At 40.5% G+C, this 19,675-nt stretch overlaps 1 long non-coding RNA gene across 1 annotated transcript in view; it reads right to left on the bottom strand.

Moving 5' to 3' along the window:
• The window catches only part of LOC148982085 (uncharacterized), a 65,395-nt gene that overhangs the window by 32,998 nt on the left and 12,722 nt on the right, over positions 1–19,675 (bottom strand). Inside the window, exon 2 of the long non-coding RNA XR_016155224.1 lies at positions 10,339–10,594. This is a non-coding gene — a long non-coding RNA (uncharacterized LOC148982085). The remainder of the gene's footprint in view (positions 1–10,338; positions 10,595–19,675) is intronic.

Genomic DNA, 19,675 nt, shown 5'->3' with positions numbered 1-19,675 from the left:
TCAAATCCACTGTGAGACACCAATGTGTCCCTGAGCAAGACACTTAACCCCTAGTTGCTCCAGAGGCGTGCGGCCTCTGATATATATAGCAATTGTAAGTCGCTTTGGATAAAAGCGTCAGCTAAATGAATAAATGTATATGTAGAAGATGACACAGTCTGGCAGGTTTTGATGACCTTAAAAGATGTTGTTGAGCTTGTCATGGCTCCAGGCCACAACGATGAGAAACTAGAGAATACATGGAAAGCAGGTTCAGTGAACCCTTTTATTGGTATTGATGTGTTCCCAGAAGAAAATCTGAAACATCACTTCTATGAACACTATCCGTGGCTAACAACTGCTTTTGGTCTCCCTTTACCATGCCATTTGAAGCCAAACATTGATTCTTTATTAAGGATTCTGAGGCAGACTGGGTCATTCAGAAATATTTTCAAAACAATGGCAAGAAAACACCAATCAATGACTTCATATCAAATCCATTATGCTAACAATCTCAGGCCAAAACTCTCTGTGTCCAGAATGCCTAAAGTGGCAGTGGCAGTGGCAGTTTCCAAGGCCAGTAGTTGTTAACATGACAAACAAGGTCACCATTTTAGGCACTAACTATTGTGCTGGAATGTTGTTGCCTTTAAGATTGACAGGAGGGTTGCCTGAATTTGGAGAGATACCTGAAATAATGTACATGAAAATCATGTCTTTGTTTTTAAGTTGCTAAGTGGGTGGTACATTGAACACCTAAGGAACTTTAAAATAGAGTCCACAGGAAATACTGAATTCCTGAACCGGCGACAAAGGGTAGCCCTGCCGGAGTCCAACTTACTACCGGCAATGCGAACCAAGCTCCTGCTTCAGTCATACAGAGACTGGACAGCCCTTAGCAAAGAACCCCGGACCTCATATTCCCGGAACACCCTCCACAGGTCACCTCGGGGGACACAGTCGAATGCCTTCTCCAAATCCACAAAACACATGTGGACTGGTTGGGCAAACTCCCATGAACCCTCCAGCACCCTGTAGAGAGTATAGAGCTGGTCCAGTGTTCCACGGCCCGGACGAAAACCGCACTGTTCCTCCTGAATCCGAGGTTCCACTATAGGCCGTATTCTCCTCTCCAGTACCCTGGCATAGACTTTCCCAGGGAGGCTGAGAAGTGTGATCTCCCTATAGTTGGAACACACCCTCCGGTCCCCCTTCTTAAAAAGAGGAACCACCACCCCGGTCTGCCATCCCAGAGGCACTGTCCCCAACCGCCACACGATGCTGCAGAGGCGTGTCAACCAAGACAACCCCACAACATCCAGAGACTTGAGGTATTCAGGGCGGATCTCATCCAACCCCGGTGCCTTGCCACCGAGGAGTTTTTTGACTACCTCGGTGACCTCAGCTAGGGTGATGGACGAGTCCACCTCTGAGCCCTCAGCCTCTTATTCAATGGAAGACGTGACGGCGGGATTGAGGAGGTCCTCGAAGTATTCCTTCCACCGGCCGACGACATCCCCAGTTGAGGTCAACAGCAGCCCACCCCTACTGTAAACAGCATTGGTAGGGGACTGTTTCCCTCCCCTGAGGCGCCGGACAGTTTGCTAGAATCTCTTCGAGGCCAGCCGATAGTCCTTCTCCATGGCCTCACCAAACTCCTCTCAGGCCCGTGTTTTTGCCTCCACGAACACCCGGGCCGCAGTACGCTTGGCCTGCCAGGCCCGATAGGACTCCTTCTTCAGCTTGACGGCATCCTTTACTTCCGGTGTCCACCACCGGGTTCGGGGACTGCCGCCTCGACAGGCACCGGAGACCTTACGGCCACAGCTCCGAGCAGCCGCTTCGACAATGGAGGTGGAGAACATGGTCCACTCAGACTCAATATCTCCAGCCTCCCTCGGGATCTGGTCATAGCTCTGCCGGAGGTGAGAGTTGAAGATCTTTCTGACAGAAGATTCGGCCAAACGTTCCCAGCAAACCCTTACAGTACGCTTGGGTCTGCCAAGTCTGTCAAGCCTCCTCCCCCGCCATCGGATCCAACTCACCACCAGGTGGTGATCAGTTGACAGCTCCGCTCCTCTTTTCACCCGAGTGTCCAAGACATACGGCCGCAGGTCAGATGAAACGACCACAAAGTCGATCATCGATCTACGACCTAGGGTGTCCTGGTGCCACGTGCACTGGTGGACACCCTTATGCTTGAACATGATGTTCATTATAGACAAACTGTAACTAGCACAGAAGTCCAATAACTGAACACCACTCGGGTTCAGGTCAGGGGGGCCGTTCCTCCCAATCACGCCCCTCCAGGTGTCACTGTCTTTACCCACGTGAGCGTTGAAGTCCCCCAGCAGAACGACGGAGTCCCCAGTCAGAGCACTTTCCAGCACTCCTCCCAGAGACCCCAAGAAGGCCGGGTACTCTGCACTGCCGTTTGGCCCGTAGGCACACACGACAGTGAGAGACCTATCCCCAACCTGTAGGCGCAGGGAAAAGACCCTCTCGTTCACCTGGGTAAACTCCAACACATAGCAGCTGAGCTGGGGGGCTATAAGCAAACCCACACCAGCCCGCCGCCTCTCACCATGGGCAACTCCAGAGTGGTGAAGAGTCCATCCTCTCTCAAGGAGTGTGGTTTGTGGTGAGCAGGTGCACACCAATCAGAGGGGTTTAAGAATCTGTTCAACAGCGCTAAAATGCAAGAGGGAAATGTTGGAATCGTCATTTTTTTTTTTTTTTTTTTAATTTCAGTACCGACTTGGTGACAAAGTCAGTACTTTTGACGACACTAAATTAAACTTAAATATTTTAAGTACATTTTAATTGCATTGTTTAATTCAGTGTATGTGGAATTCTTTGTTCACTCATCTGTCATGAAGAACATGAGGAATTCTGGGATCTGAGAAACCTGCTTTAAACAGAAACTCAGACACAGAAGAGCTGCTCTTTTCTTCAATTTTTTTTTCTTTACACACAACAAAGTCAGTTGTCATTTAAGTCTTCTGAATTGCCATTGCACTTTGAGGATCAATAAAAGTGTTATCCTCATACAATTTTGCTCGATCCCTGCAGGCATGCTAATTTTGAGCAAAACATGTGGATTTTTCAGATGATAATCACTTTGACTTCATGGTATCTACCAAACTGAATGACAATTATGTCACCAGCTTTGCACTTAAATTTAGTTGTTCATCGGGGTTTCTAAAATCCTAAAAGACGTTTGCCATATGAATGATTCATTGGGTCCAATTATGCAGCTACCCAAGGGAGACGTGTTCATATTACAAGAAAGATGCCACAGCGTTGCGAGAGGGGGAAAAAGAGGAATCTTGAATAATTACTTGCACATTTGCAAGAAAATAGATTAGGTTTTGCCTTCTATTTAAATCACAGATGGTTTTGTCAGTTTTCATAACTATTGAATCCTGGGGGATTTGAGAGACAGCGGCCGTCTGCCTGGTTCTTTGCACCCTTGCTGTTTTTATGGCTGTCTTTATGTATCTGTCTGTGATGCCGGTAGCTGGTTGTTTATTTCAGCACTCTTTAGGTGACGCAGGGCTCTTGGATCTCTGCAGGGGTAAAATGGATGGATACATAAATAAATGAGAGTGTGAGGAGCTCAAGGCAGAGAAGATCTGTGGCCCTGAGCTCTGACTTCAAATAGTCAATGATTCCATGTGAAACCTCATGTCTTCCAATAAACCTTTATCTTCCATACTGCAGTCATCTCGGCCTGCCAGACCATGCTAGAGCTGTCTATCGCTAATGCTGCCGGGAAGTTTCTACTTGTTAAGTCTTGCCAGTAACTCACATGAGCAATATCCATTAAACCAGCATTCGTAAATAACTTTGTGTTATTGTAAAGAATGACGATATTGTTGGCTATTGATGTCTATGACTTTTGCATATTGAAAATATTGGCTTTTCACATTTCACTTTTTGCATTTGGGGAAGTGTATCCACCATCTTTAGATTGCAAATTTTCATACTTCATATGCTAAGTGATGAATGCATTTTTAAAAGAACAAATATTCAGTGCAGTCTCTTAAAAAAAAACATTTAGTCATAAATACTGTGCATAATCATGCATAACAGGTCAAAAAATGTTGCTACCTTACATTTAAGTACAATCAACTTCAATGTTTCAAGTCATTTCAACTTAAATTACATTAAACTGTTAACCATTAAACGAAATCAAATTGTTGGATTTTGTATAGATTATATAAGTGCTAAGCACACAACTAGCAGTTAGGTTTTAATTTAATTTGACCAAATATAATGCACATCCCAAACATACTCAGATCCATTGTGTTCAAGCACCTGCATTATTTAGTATTCTAATTAAGTCAATAAAAATAATTCAATAGAACAGGCCAACAGTCTTCCATCTAATTTGCCTTCTAACCTTCATAAGATCCAAAACAGCCAATTCATTTCAAAGATTAATTAAACCCCTTTGGACAAATTCCTAATGCTACAGGCAATGACATTGAGTGGTTTTGTTGTTGTTGTTGTTGTTTTAAGGAGGTATTTTTTTTATCTACAAATTATCTAATTAATTATTTGCAATGGGCAGTTTTATGGAGCTAAATGCTATCAAATGAAACTCGCATAACATGGACATTTCTATCCAAAATCAAAAATATAGAAATAATTATATTTTGCTTGCAGCAAGATTAAAAGTAACATCTCATATACAAATCTATCTGAAATGATCTTTATGACACATGTTGTTTTTGGTATGTTGTCACGTCCTCAATATTCATTAAGCTGTTATGGAGCCTATTTTCAGTTGGGTATTATGGCAAAATGTTATTAATCATAATAGATGTTAATAATTAGGCCTAGTTATGTAATTCATCACTTAAGTATCGTTCAGTTAATGGTATTTGTGATCATATTGTTTTTATTATTGCAAAAAATCGGAAAAAGCCTTTTTTTCAAGTGGCTGGGATTATTATTTTAGTCAAAATAATCATTAAATGAACTAATATAATGTAAGGACTTTTTATGTGATCATTTATTTCATAACAATAGATCGTTATTTCTTTTAAAACTCATTAATGTAATGCTTTCTTCAAATTTTGAACAGATGTGCACATGTAATATGCTCTACGAAGTGGATTGCAACATTGGTGCCAGTTAATTTATTGTTTTATTTTTTCTGAATAGATGTTTAAAATAATGTTCAATAAGTGTACAATCACCTAAAGAATTATTAGGAGGTCCCGTTCCACCACATCCCAAAGATGCTCTATTGGGTTGAGATCTGTTGACTGTGGGGGCCATTTTAGTACAGTGAACTCATTGTCATGTTCAAGAAACCAATTTAAAATGATTCGAGTTTTGTGACATGGTGCATTATCCTGCTGGAAGAAGCCATCAGAGGATGGGGACATGGTGGCCATAAAGGGATGGACATGGTCAGAAACAATGCTCAGGTGGGCCGTGGCATTTAAACGATGCCCAATTGGCACTAAGGGGCCTAAAGTTACTTTGAATTCATGGATTTTAAGACTTTTGTGATGCGTATGGATGTTCACACAAACAAAATCTTAACAAGGAAGAATGTTTAAAATTTTTTTTTAATTTTCTCTGGACTCAATGATCAATACCAGCCTGTTCTCATCTCAAGACGTCATATACTGGCACTTTTGACATTTCGTCTACATCTAACGCACATGGCACCCTTTAGCGTCAATATGAGACGCAGATATATATGGGCCAGAAGGCGCCTCTTAGTGGTCTAACCCTAACCCTACCCCAGACCTAAACCTACCCATAACCGAACAAAGCTCTGTGCGTGTTATTGACGCTAAAGGGTGCCATGTGCATTTGATTTAGACGAAATTTCAAGTGTCACTATATGACGCCCTAGGATGAGAATGATTTGTAAATACATGTCTGACCATTGGAACGAAACAACAAAAAAAAAAAACTAGAAAATCGGATTCATGACGATTTATGGTGAATTTATTTCCGTTAGACTTTTGTCTACATTGACGTTTAAGGATTAAAGAGGAGGGGCTACCCTGTCCCAAGATGGCGGCTCTATTGACACATTCGTTCCAATGAACTCCTGAAGCCAAGGTGACATCTAGTGTATATGTCTATGTGTTTTGATCAGGAGATTCAGTGCTCTTTCAGTAGATGTGCAATAGTGCCCCCTGCCGTATAACAGTGAAAACACAGAAAGCCAGATAATTATGTCAATGATGTTCAATGATGAAAGACTTAAAAATAACAACAACTGTAATAGGCAAACATAATCCTGGCACATAGACAATAGCAAGACAATAGGACAGCATGGCCCCCCAAAACAAGCAGAACTACTGCCAAGATGTCCTGCTCCTTCTCCAAAGGGACATGAGAGTCACACATTTGCCATCTATGTGTGCCTAACATTGCCAAACGGCTTCAAATCTAGTGTATCTGGGCTTGCGAAGCCCAAAGGTATTTAAATAGTGACTTTAATAGTGTACCTGTGTGTTAAACTCTTAATTTTATTTAACTATCAACCTAAATCAACCATGTGCCTGAGCCAATATGTACCCAATTATGTGTGACTAACAAATACAATCACATCTCAAGCTGATGGAAAAAATAACCCCCAGGAACCACCTGGGCAAGCATCCATAATGGATATTTTGTTCAAACAGCATAGAAAAGCACAGTCATGTGATCATGTTGATCTGACTGTGTCAAGAGTATAGCATTTTTGGGAAATTATATATTTTCTGTCTCACTCTGTGTTAAGAAGCAACAGGGAACCACAGAAGAATTACAAACATGACTGACATGTAGTGATTTTGGAGCAAGACGTGATGTTAATTTCAGAAATTGTTGTATTTGACACTAACACACTAACCACCCCTATTACCAATTACGATTGTTTTATTACTAATTTTGAAAAGTAAGTCTACATGTGATCATTGTAATGTTTTATAAGAAGGGCAAAGGCAAAGAACGGTAAGGGAGAGGTCTGATCAAAGCAATGTGGGATTAAAATAGTATGAATAAAAAAGTGCCATTAAACAATAAAGTAGGGTACGGCTTAAAATGTTAAATAAAATTCTCTCTTTTTTTTTTTGTTCTACCTAAAATGTGCCGGGAACCCACTGTTGCTATAGTAACGAACTACACTTGTGCACCTGATTGACGATTTTATAAACATACATGTGTTAGTCTTTCAGTTTCATTATTTACCATCTAAGGCCCTGTTTACACGAGAACGCTCGCGGGTGAAAACGTAAAAATATTTGATCGGATGTGCCTTTCGTTTACAAGGCGACTGCGTTTTTGGGACTTAAAAAAACGCAAAAAAGTGAAACCACGCTCCAGAGTGGAAATATTAAAAACGCTCCACCGTCGCGTTCCCGTGTACAGGGTAAAAACGCAAAAGTCTGATCTCATGAAGTAGCGTGTGTATGACACGCCAATTCGTATTTTCCATTTTTGGCGTGCTATCAAGACGCATAATCGCTTTTCAGCGTGTTTATGAATGCCGTTGACTTAACGTTATTACTGTATATATAAATATATGACTTACCTCAACCCCATCCCTAAACCGAACCGTCACTGGGGTTAATGGCATTTATGACTGTTCCCTTACCATCCTAGGAAAAAAAAAAGATCGCTCCCCAGATGTAGATCTACATTTTGCTTCGTTTCATGCGGATAACATACACACATACACGTGGATACATGCGGATAGCTCAAAATGCGTCGAGATAACACGCCACTTGACTCGAAAGTGGCGTGTATGTTTACGCAAAAGTCATGATGTCATGTTGTGACGGTGAGGATTATACGCAGGTGCACGGACTTGATGTTATTTTGTGGCAGTGCTCCACATCGCCACCTAGCTGCCTGGAGTGGATACTACACTGAATTTCACACACATTTGCGTCACCATATGCACGCGGATTCCCACCCAAAACGCTTGTCTAAATACAGAATAATAAGTGATAACGCAACACCACTTTTGCGTTTTCTCTTCAGATCATTTCTGTGTAAACATAGCCTAACGGCACAAATTAAGATTTGACTTCACGCATGCTTAGATTATCATTTAATGAAGTCCAGATAATTCCAAAATACATACCTTTAAACAAAAAAAAAAACATACTTAAAGCAAGTTACATCCGCATGAACTCTGTGATGCCATAAAATCAATGTTACACAAGATTTTTCACAGCTTGCAACCTCACAAAGGACAAGTAGATTGGAGAATGGATGGATGAATTTCACTCAGAAAAAGACAACATAAAACTCACTCTATTCCGTTCTGCCTTGCATCCCTCAGAATAATCACACTGATATATTAGTTTCCTCCCAAGGTGGAGGAATTCATTTCACACTCGTCCATACAAGTCAAACAAGCCGTAAGAGATGCATTCATTTTCACTCCAATCAAAAGTGTGCTCTCTACCTTCCGCTGAAGGCAAGGAGCAATTAAACTGAGCTCCGCACACTGGGAAGTCCACTGAACAAAGCAAGTCGCCGCATGACTCCACTGGGGGAGAACAGGACTCGGATGTCATTTGTGACTGAATTTAGTGTTCTGTGGTCTCAAAAGACACCTTGAAAGATCACAATACGCATCATTCTCGCCATTTCAATCTTCTTCCTAATCAAACTGCAGAGAATGACAAAAGAGCTGACGTGAAATAACACGTCAGACTGATGAATAGGTTATTATATTTGTATCAAAACACATTTGAGCTGTATTGTAAAGTACATTGGAGTGTATAGTCATATATTGAGTGACATGCGGGGAAATTAACGTCACTGTAGAGGAACTGTAGCTGTGGGCAGCTGAATGTGAACTGCATTAAACTAATCTACCCTGCTGAGAACAAAAGCACTTAAGTGCCTTAGCTGTAAATATCCAATGTCGCTTTGTACTTTGTTAAATGGTGGGACATTATTATTGCACTATTTAAGGTGATTAGTTCAGCTAACACGAGTTGGATGGATGGCAGATTGAGGGATGGGTAGGAGACTGGGCGAATAAATGGAGATGGATGGATGGATGGACGGACACTCTAAACAATGCTGGGTTGTTTGAACCCAAATTTGGGTAAAATATGGACAAACCCAAATGTTGGGTTAAAAAAGTCATTTCAAATTTTAACCCAACTTCAACTTTCATTTTCAACTGTACAATTTTAATTGCATTTTTAAGCCAACATTTGGGTTTGTCCATATTTGGTTGAAACAACCCAGCAAGAAAGAAAGAAAGAAAGAAAGAAAGAAAGAAAGAAAGAAATAGATAGATAGATAGATAGATAGATAGATAGATAGATAGATAGATAGATAGATAGATAGATAGATAGATAGATAGATAGATAGATAGATATAGTCAGTCTTAGGGTTGGAGCGAGATGAGGATGAGCAATTGATCACATCATTTTCATTTCTGCGCAACCCAACGCATTCCTTTTCTTTTTAGTATTTTTACTTTTAACATCTTCCTTTGTCAGTCCTCTTTTCGCCCTCTCTTTGCCTCTTTCTCTTTCTTGTGGTCTCCCTCGGCGAGTGTGATAGCACATATCTGTAAGTGTTTCCACCTTTAATTGCTGGAGCATCTGAAGTGAAATTGGCTCGTTCACCTCTCTCAGAGGAGCATGACTGGGCTACTTACGGCTGAGTAAATTGTGCATAGGAGAAGTGTAATTGCCTGTTAGATTTGGAGCATTCTTAAGTTTCCTCACCACAAAGTGGCACACCATCTGCTCATCGTTATGCAGAAATACCTTTATGGATGAACGATTACTTCCAATTACCATGAGGCATTGCTCAGGGGTATTTCAGCTACCGGCACAATCATGTGGAGTGGACTTTATTTTACCTTCCCTTTAACTAGCTTGCAAAAAGATAGTGTCTGATATTTAATATATTCTGGAGAAAAAAAAATAACAAGACTTGATGGAACACAACAGTAGGATCTCATTAAGAGAATCTCCATAGAGAAACCCATGTTTAGGGAAACATTTCTAGATCTACCATGAGCGTTGAGATTGTTAGTTGATGATATATGCTCCGGTAGAAGCCCGGTCTGTGCGATTTCATTAAAATGTCATTACAAAGTCAGTGTGACTTCATTAGAGCTTCATTAAAAAAATAAATATATAAAAATTGCTGAATTTGCAGTTAAAAACTACACTACCCATAATCCTGAAGAATGCTTCCCTATTAAACTAAAAAAAAAAAAAAATCAAATCAAAATGAAGTAATCGAGTCGGCCTCACTAAACTCAATTCTTGATTTCTCCTTGGTCGACTCGAAACAGGCAGAGGAAGTGAGAGTGGGAGGCAGGGCCGGAAACCAGACGGACGATGTTACCATCTCACGCACCTGGTTGGACTTGGTTGGCTCCGGGGCGATACATAGCTCAGGTGTTGGTTCTGGCTATGGCATCAAACAGACTCGGTCTCTGCATCTGAGGTGGGCTCTGGCTTTTTGTCCTTTGGGACGGTATCGGCAGGTGGCATAACATGCTGTAACGTGGTCTGTGGTAAGCTGATCAACGATGGTAAAAAAGAGACCTGCAGTGAAATAGGACCCAGTCCCCGAACTTCTAGATAGGTGTGCAAATGAATCGAACTGGAACCTAGGACACAGAAAAACACGACAAAACAGAGACAAACCTAAAAAAGATTATCCCTAACAGTAAGGGGGAATCACAGAGTACCTCACGATACAACATTCAGGGTTTCCGCGGGGCATTAAAAAGCATTAAAAGTCATTAAATGGATTTTGCGAAAATTAAGGCCTTAAAAGGCATTAAATTTGATTCTTACAGGCATTAAATTTTTTATAGTTTTGAAGAGAATTTTATACAAATTTATTTGAATATAGCCTTCATAATTAATAATTTGTATTTGCGCTCGCAAAATATGTACGTTAGTATCGAATGTAAAAAATAGGTTAGTATGATAAACACGCGGAACCATTTTGGTAATTGCTTCCGGCCGGAGCAAAATTGCCGTGATTCAGAGGTGACGCGGGCATTTTGCACAGCAGTGGACAGGTCTGAAACTACTGAAAAATGGGAAAGTGCAAATTTCAGCAGAAGTGGCTGGAAAATGAAGATTTCAAGACATGGTTGCAGCTCGTTGCTGGTAAACATTATGAAGGATTTTGCCGCGTTTGCAAAAAAAGGATTTAAGTTGGGGACAATGGGCGTCGGCGCCGTAAAATCACACATGCAGTGTGACGGCCACAAATCGGCGCTAAGAGTCAAACAGCAATCAACGATGCCTAATTACTTTGGTGTGACCGACAAATCTACAAGTAATGTTACGACGACAACGTTTGTGGAGCAATATTTTAAAAAAACAAAAAAACAATTGTGTGTGTGTGTATATATATATATATATATATATATATATATATATATTAGGGGTGTAACGGTACATGTATTCGTATTGAACCATTTCGGTTCGAGGCTTCCGGTTCGGTACGCATACAAACCGAACGATTGCTTGGACCATTTTTTCTGCCGGCAAAATTCGTGCTGACGCGGCCAACACAACGTTGCGCAACATCAAATGGCAAGGGTAATGAAAGCAGAACGAAACTGCGCTACTCGTTATGTGCTTCACGGATCGTTTATCAGTTCGAACCAGCAACAATCTATGCAGCGCGAGCCGATCTCGATCAAGCAACACTGTTACCACACAGCGCTAAGAGATCCGGTAAAGAAAACATTTGAATTCGCCACTGAGGTAATAACATCGCTGCGAGATCTAGTGAGAAGCAATCACATTTCCCTGTTATTAACCGTAGATCTCTATTAGATCAAACAGCACTGTCATGGAAACCAGGAGAAACATTGTGCCGTGAATGAACTAGTAATACTTTCGATTCGTCCACAGACCAGCAACATTCACCATGGATTTAATATTGTAACACTAACTGGAACCAGTTTGTCTGGAATGGTGAAATGCTTTCAAGTACTTCACACATCTTTTTCCAGCACTTCAAAATTCAAATATTATATAAATATATATTTAAATGTTATTTTTAACGTGATGACCAAAACATTATTTGTTCATCCTTCAAAGATGAGCCCCATTTATAAACCTGAAAGTTTCAAGATCTAGGAAAACTCACACTTATTTAAAAATATTTTTTCTTTAAACAAATAGGACATTTCTCTGGCATTTCTTTCTTTTTGCTGTATCGAAAATGTACCGAACCGTGACTTTAAAACCGAGGTACGTACCGAACCGTGATTTTTGTGTACCGTTACACCCCTAATATATATATATATATATATATATATATATATATATATATACAGTATATACACTCACCGGCCACTTTATTAGGTACCCCATGCTAGTAACGGGTTGGACCCCCTTTTGCCTTCAGAACTGCCTCAATTCTTCGTGGCATAGATTCAACAAGGTGCTGGAAGCATTCCTCGGGGAGTTTGGTCCATATTGACATGATGGCATCACACAGTTGCCGCAGATTTGTCGGCTGCACATCCATGATGCGAATCTCCCGTTCCACCACATCCCAAAGATGCTCTATTGGATTGAGATCTGGTGACTGTGGAGGCCATTTGAGTACAGCGAACTCATTGTCATGTGCAAGAAACCAGTCTGAGATGATTCCAGCTTTATGACATGGCGCATTATCCTGCTGAAAGTAGCCATCAGAAGTTGGGTACATTGTGGTCATAAAGGGATGGACATGGTCAGCAACAATACTCAGGTAGGCTGTGGCGTTGCAACGATGCTCAATTGGTACCAAGGGGCCCAAAGAGTGCCAGGAAAATATTCCCCACACCATGACACCACCACCACCAGCCTGAACCGTTGATACAAGGCAGGATGGATCCATGCTTTCATGTTGTAGACGCCAAATTCTGACCCTACCATCCGAATGTCGCAGCAGAAATCGAGACTCATCAGACCAGGCAACGTTTTTCCAATCTTCTATTGTCCAATTTCGATGAGCTTGTGCAAATTGTAGCCTCAGTTTCCTGTTCTTAGCTGAAAGGAGTGGCACCCGGTGTGGTTTTCTGCTGCTGTAGCCCATCTGCCTCAAAGTTCGACGTACTGTGCGTTCAGAGATGCTCTTCTACCCACCTTGGTTGTAACGGGTGGTTATTTGAGTCACTGTTGCCCTTCTATCAGCTCGAACCAGTCTGGCCATTCTCCTCTGACCTCTGGCATCAACAAGGCATTTCCGCCCACAGAACTGCCGCTCACTGGATGTTTTTTCTTTTTCGGACCATTCTCTGTAAACCCTAGAGATGGTTGTGCGTGAAAATCCCAGTAGATTAGCAGTTTCTGAAATACTCAGACCAGCCCTTCTGGCACCAACAATCATGCCACGTTCAAAGTCACTCAAATCACCTTTCTTCCCCATACTGATGCTCGGTTTGAACTGCAGGAGATTGTCTTGACCATGTCTACATGCCTAAATGCACTGAGTTGCCGCCATGTGATTGGCTGCTTAGAAATTAAGTGTTAACGAGCAGTTGGACAGGTGTACCTAATAAAGTGGCCAGTGAGTGTATATATATATATATATCCGTGGTTAGTCATGGGTCGTGTATGGCATTATTTTTTTTTAAATGGCATTAAAAAGGCATTAAATTTCATTTGAAGATACCTGCAGACACCCTGAACATGATATAATACGATATTATACGATACACGACACATGGCTCACAATACCGATAATATCACAATACAGAAATATCGATATATTGCTAGACAATCCTATAATGATACATCACAATATCTGTGAAAAGGTGAGGTGCAGGTTTTCTGTCTTTATTAACGTGCAAACTGTTAACCCCCCAAATTAAACCAGTAGGTCATAATTTTTAAAGTTGCATTTGGCACAAGACTGCTTATCACCCAAAAGACACCCTAACCACTATGAAGTGTGGTGGAATAAGCATCATGCTATGAGGCCATTTCTCTTCAGCTGGGACTAGGGCAGATAGGAGGAGTAATGGGCAGTCCGTTTTGCCAAAGAAATAAATGGAAGTCCTCCATTGCAAGATGAGGAAGAATATCATTTTACAGCATGACAATAACCTCAAACACAAATCTAAGTCAACAAAGGAATGGCTTCATGAGATGAATAACTTTTTGAAATGGTCCAATCAGAGCCCAGATCTAAATCCAATTGAATTTTCCAATGACTTGAAGAGGGCTGTACACAGAAGATATAGTTGATATAATCTTATTCAGAAATGACTGGCTGCTGTATAAAATGTGTTTCGAACAAGCATTAGTTGAGGAGTGTGCACAACCAGTTCATTTTAAGTCATTTTTCGTTTGTTACATATATGTTAAATGTGGAAAATGATCTGACATTATTTTAGTTGGATTGTTTTTTTGTTTTGTTTTTTGAAAAGCTGAGTAGACTTTTCATATTCGCTGTATAAATACAGACTGGCCATTTGTTAAAAGCGAAACCTTATCTAGAATTGATCATTTATGGTTGTATCACTCAATATCTGTGCATCTTGCAATAAATCTAAGCACCACTGGTATGGAAGACATAGCAAGGTTACTGGTGTAGTAGCAGGTTGAATTTTTTAATACATGAATTACTTTACATTCAGTTGTTAAAGTCATTACTGTATGAATTATTCTGCAATAGCATTTAAAATATTATACAGGGCATGACCCTGTTGCCAACTACGAAAGGATGTACTGTTCAGGAAAATGAACATGTATGACTGTATGACTTTGGGTTGGGTGTTTTATAAAATAAATTAACAAAGGAGGAGTCAGCAAATGGTACACAATTATTATTATTTTCATTTATCAGTGATTTATTGAGTAACAAAAAGTTACATACTTAATACTTGCATACATAAAGGTACAAAAAAAAATGTCATTACATACTGTCACAGGGATGAACAGAAAAAACACAACCTCTGCATTTTCACAAAAAGAAAATGCTTAAAACATTTTACAAAGTGAAAGCATATTTCACTTCAGAAATAACATTTCCTGATAATTTACTCACCCCCACGTCATCCAATATGTTCATGTCTTTCTTTCTTTAGTCGAAAGTCGTTTGTTTAGATCTGCGATGTGCCACAAATTCACGTTCAAAACTGTAGGGTAGTGCGAAAAACTCAATCTCATTTTCTCCTCCAACTTCAAAATCATCCAACATCTTTATTTTACCTTTAATATACTTTTTTTTGGAAAATGGCGGATCGTTTCGCTAAATAAGACCCTTATTCCTCGGCTGGGATCATGTAGAGCCTTTGAAGCTGAATTAAAAGTGCAATTTGGACCTTCAAAATGTTGGACCCCATTGAATATGAAGAAAAATCCTGCAATGTTTTCCTCAAAAACATTTATTTCTTTTCAAATGATATATCACATTGTAACATCCGAATTGGCCGATATTCACATGGAAAACATTAAAAGCAAAATAAATGTTATATTTGCCTAACAAACAAAACAGTTAATTCATAAAAGCTATATAAAATCTGTTCTGTTGTGTAATTCTTTACTTGCAGTAATGGTTTAAATCTGATCAGAATAACATCACTAGCCTGCGTTTTTTTAACACCTTATTTCTTCCTTCTCTTTTATTTATTTTATTTTAGTGAATGGGAGTAATAGGGGGATTTTTGCAGCTCAGGGTTGATGACTTCCTTCAAGCTGGATTATCACTCAAATTTCTATCTAGAAAAACCTTAGAGCTCAACACAGAAGCCATCAATAACATGTCTATCTCTGCCTGCAGTGCTTTAAACAATTGCACCAGCACTTTAACAGTCTAAGCGGACACCTGGAAGAGCAAATATTCTCTCAGTGATTTTTCTGTCTCAGGTAAAAGAGAAATTAAGATAACGAGAAGATACAACTTACCGATTTTTTCTAAAATACTGAGTCACCTGTCCTCAATTTCGGTTCAAGCTGCAACCCAATTCAAGTATGTACTTCATTGAATTAAGAAAGGACATACTTTTTCCAATCGCCCAACTACCTGTCCTCTTGATCCTATTCCCACTAATATCCTTTAAGCCATTTCTTCCTTTTGAGAGTGCCTTGGCGTTCTCTTGCTTTATTTGTCATATTCAGTTTCCCATCCAAACAGCACCTCTATTTTCCCAAACTTTAAAATCCAGGAAGCACTTCTTTACCCCTACTGTTTACTTTCCATTTCTTCATCAGTTGTACCCACACATCATAAACACCTCTTTTCACACGGGTACTTTTCCCACATAAATTAAGCATGCTCGGGTAACCCCACTGCTTAAGAAACCCACTCTAAATCCACCACATCTGGAAAATTACAGATCTCCATTCGTCGCGAAGACACTTGAATGAGTATTTTTTCAACCAGATCTCTTCCTTTCTTACACAGAACAACCTGCTGGACAATAACCAGACTAGTTTTGAGACACTTCTAGACACTTAACTGAGACTGCCCTGCTCTTGGTAATTGAAACTCTGAGACTGGCAAGAGCAGCCTCCAAATACTCAGTTTCTCATCCTGCTGGATATGTCTGCTGCCTTTGACACAGTTAACCACCAGTTCCTCCTGTCAATCCTAAAAACAAAGGGCATTTCGGGGGCCGCACTCCAATGGTTCAAGTCTTACCTCTCAGGTAGGTTGTTCAGGGTGTTGTGGAGGGGTGAGGTGTCTAAGACCCAACATCTAGCTACTGGGGTGCCTCAAGGCTCAGTGCTTGGACCATTTCTCTTCTCCATCTACATCACTATGATCTGTGATTCAGAAACATTGAACTGTGACAGGGTTTAGTTGTTATGGGAAGGAGGCGGTAACCGGCAAATGATTTACAATTTTTAATAACATGAAATAAAACAAATACAAAACGAAAGTGAAAGACAGCAGCCCCTCAAAGACGACTGCTGTCACATATGATAAAACAAAACACAACATAAATGCAGGCCTGTTCCTCTCTCGATCTTCACTGTCATCGCTCCTCCTTTATGCTTCCGCTCCTGCGTGAGCGATGTGAGGCCGGTGCGTCTCACAGGTGTCGTTCATTATCACCAAAGTCCTTTTAGGCAAGTCATGCCACTCGCCGCCATCTTGGCAGCGCCTCCGGGCAGCTATTTCGGACTAACAAGTCCAGGCTCCTATGTAAATGAATGGGCAAAGAGTCAGAACTGCACTTTCACTGGTCACCGGAGCATAAAAACTGCATGTATAGAAACAGAAGTAAAATATGATTAAAATCGCTGAAAAAGTTTGATGACTTTGCTCCAAAATAAGGTTTAAAACGCCTTTTTCCCCACACTTTTTACTCCCACATGCTTTTACTACGCATGCGCAAGGCTCCCTCGTGGGCATCAGAGAGCCGCCATCAATTTGCGGGAGACTCCCGGGAGACTTGGGATGTCTGAAATTTACACAACTCACACATACACTGCATATCAAATCTGCCGCCTTTTCAAACAGTAACTTATTTTCCACTGTCGCAAACCTCAACTGTGCGTATGTGTCGGTGGAACCAGCCGATAGGCTTAAATTGTTCCCAGCTTGACTGTTAAAAGCAGACGATTGGCTTTCCAGGCTTTAAGGATTGAGGAAGTGGCATGTCTCTATATAAATAGTCTGTTATCACTCACGCCCCCAGCCTTGCGCCGTTCTCTCACGTCCTTCAGCCTCGTGCTGCTCACCACAATGTCCAATCACTGATGGCCTGATTCCAGCCTGATGATCCGACGGTTGCTGCCCGCATCTCAGCCTGCCTGTCAGACAGTTCTGGCTGGATGAAGGACCACCACCTTCAACTAAACCCAGCTTGCACTATCAAACCTCTGCAGCTGATCACAAATTCTGCAGCTATTGGTCTTTAAAGAGTAACTAAACACTTAACCAACTTTTTTTAGTTAGTGATCTGTAAGAATGGATCTTTATTAATACCAGTCATTGATTCGAGTAACTTTTTTGGCATTTGTTTATAAAGTGTTCTATTTCTACAATATATGGTGTAAAAACGTCTTAGTGCTGCCCTCTTCAGGTTGAACGGTGGCTACTGCAGTTGAATTTTCCTATTGGATGTTTGCGGTGGTACGTGACACGGCGGTTGTTGGTGACGTAGGCAAGTTCCATACAAAGAGATGCGTCTCAGGTGCACGCCCCCCTCCGCTGGGCTCTGCCCACTTTTCCAGCATTTTTCAAATATTGCCAGTGGGTGGAGTCAGGCTCTGACCAGGGGTTTAGTTACCCTTTAATGAGCCGAAGAGAGCACACGTTACTCCTCTACCCACAAAATTACACTGGTGGCCAGTTGCTGCTTGCATCAAATTCAAGTCACTGATGTTTACCTACAGAACAACCACTGGCTCTGCTCCCTTTTACCTAAACTCATTACTTCAAACTTATATATATATATATATATATATATATATATATATATATATATGCTGTGTTAGATTTAACTGGGAAGGTGTGCCATAGCACTTGCAAAATGTTGTCCTATTTTAAGTTTAACTGCTTCTATTGTTCTCATTTATAAGTCGTTTTGGATAAAAGCGTCTGCCAAAGGAATAAATGTAAATGTAAAAATACCATCATATGTAGGCTTCGCATATACAACAAGCACATTTCATGAGTTCACACTTACAAATAAGACAGAAGGAATAAATTGTATGCATATTTGGCGTGCTGTCCAAGGAGAGTGTATTTGGCCCAAACCCAGGGTACTCCCCCCGTATTCCTGGCTGTGGAAGGAATAAGACGAGAGTGAGGAGTCGGGGTGGTGGAGGGATGCTGAAAAACTGTTGAGGAATGTAGGCGAGTCGACTGAGTGACTTATATATGCTTCCTCTCATGCTGATAGGATAGACATGATGATTGTTGATGACAAGTTGATTGGAATGATTATTTGAATGTGCTCCTCACAAACTTTGTTTACTGAAACATCATTTAGCCCAGCAGGCCGACACACAGCATTGTTTTAAATGTTTGACAAGTTGAAATTCAAAACACGTATTAAAAGCCAATCAGATTGTGAACATATCCCTATGACTTTAGGTTCGTTGTTATTATGACAATGTGAACGTTAAGCAGACCAGAACTTTTTTTTTTTTGGTCTGGGCCAAACTAACCAAGCGGACCAAACTGCAAGTAGGGCTGCACAATTATGACCAAAATTATAATTTTCAAATATTTTTTTTTAAATTGTAATTGCGTGCGATTATTAATTACAATTAAACAATTTTCATTGAAAGATGTTTTGAATAGTGTCATACCCATTGATTAATACATCAGCATGCTATATTTGTATGTAACAATTAAAAAAAACCAAGCTGAATCCTCCTGATAACATTAAGCCTCAAATGTCTATACTATACATTGGTTTGATAGTTTTCCATTGACTTCCATAGTATATATTTTTTCCTATTATGGAAGTCAGTGGGACCAGAAACTGTCTGGTTACTGATATAACTTACCTTATGTTCACCGCCAGTAGGAACTCTGAAGTGACGTAAGCGACGATTGGTGTTATGACTTTTATTTCGACAGTGCGGTGGACTTTTATTTTGACGGCAGAGCCTTATCACACAGCGACCCCATTCTCCGTCTTTAGTTTACGATCTGTTTTACAGTCCTATCTAATACATTATTAGAGCTATTATTCAAAGTAGACAATATATGAAAAAGTATTAGCGTTTGCCGTATGGTTGATGCCCAATGTTGCTACCTGAGCAGCAAT

This window comes from Pimephales promelas, chromosome 3 (genome assembly GCF_988280905.1).
Source record: "Pimephales promelas chromosome 3, fPimPro1.hap1.1, whole genome shotgun sequence".
NCBI lineage: Eukaryota > Metazoa > Chordata > Actinopteri > Cypriniformes > Leuciscidae > Pimephales > Pimephales promelas.
This window is presented reverse-complemented; position numbering and strand designations above follow the sequence as displayed.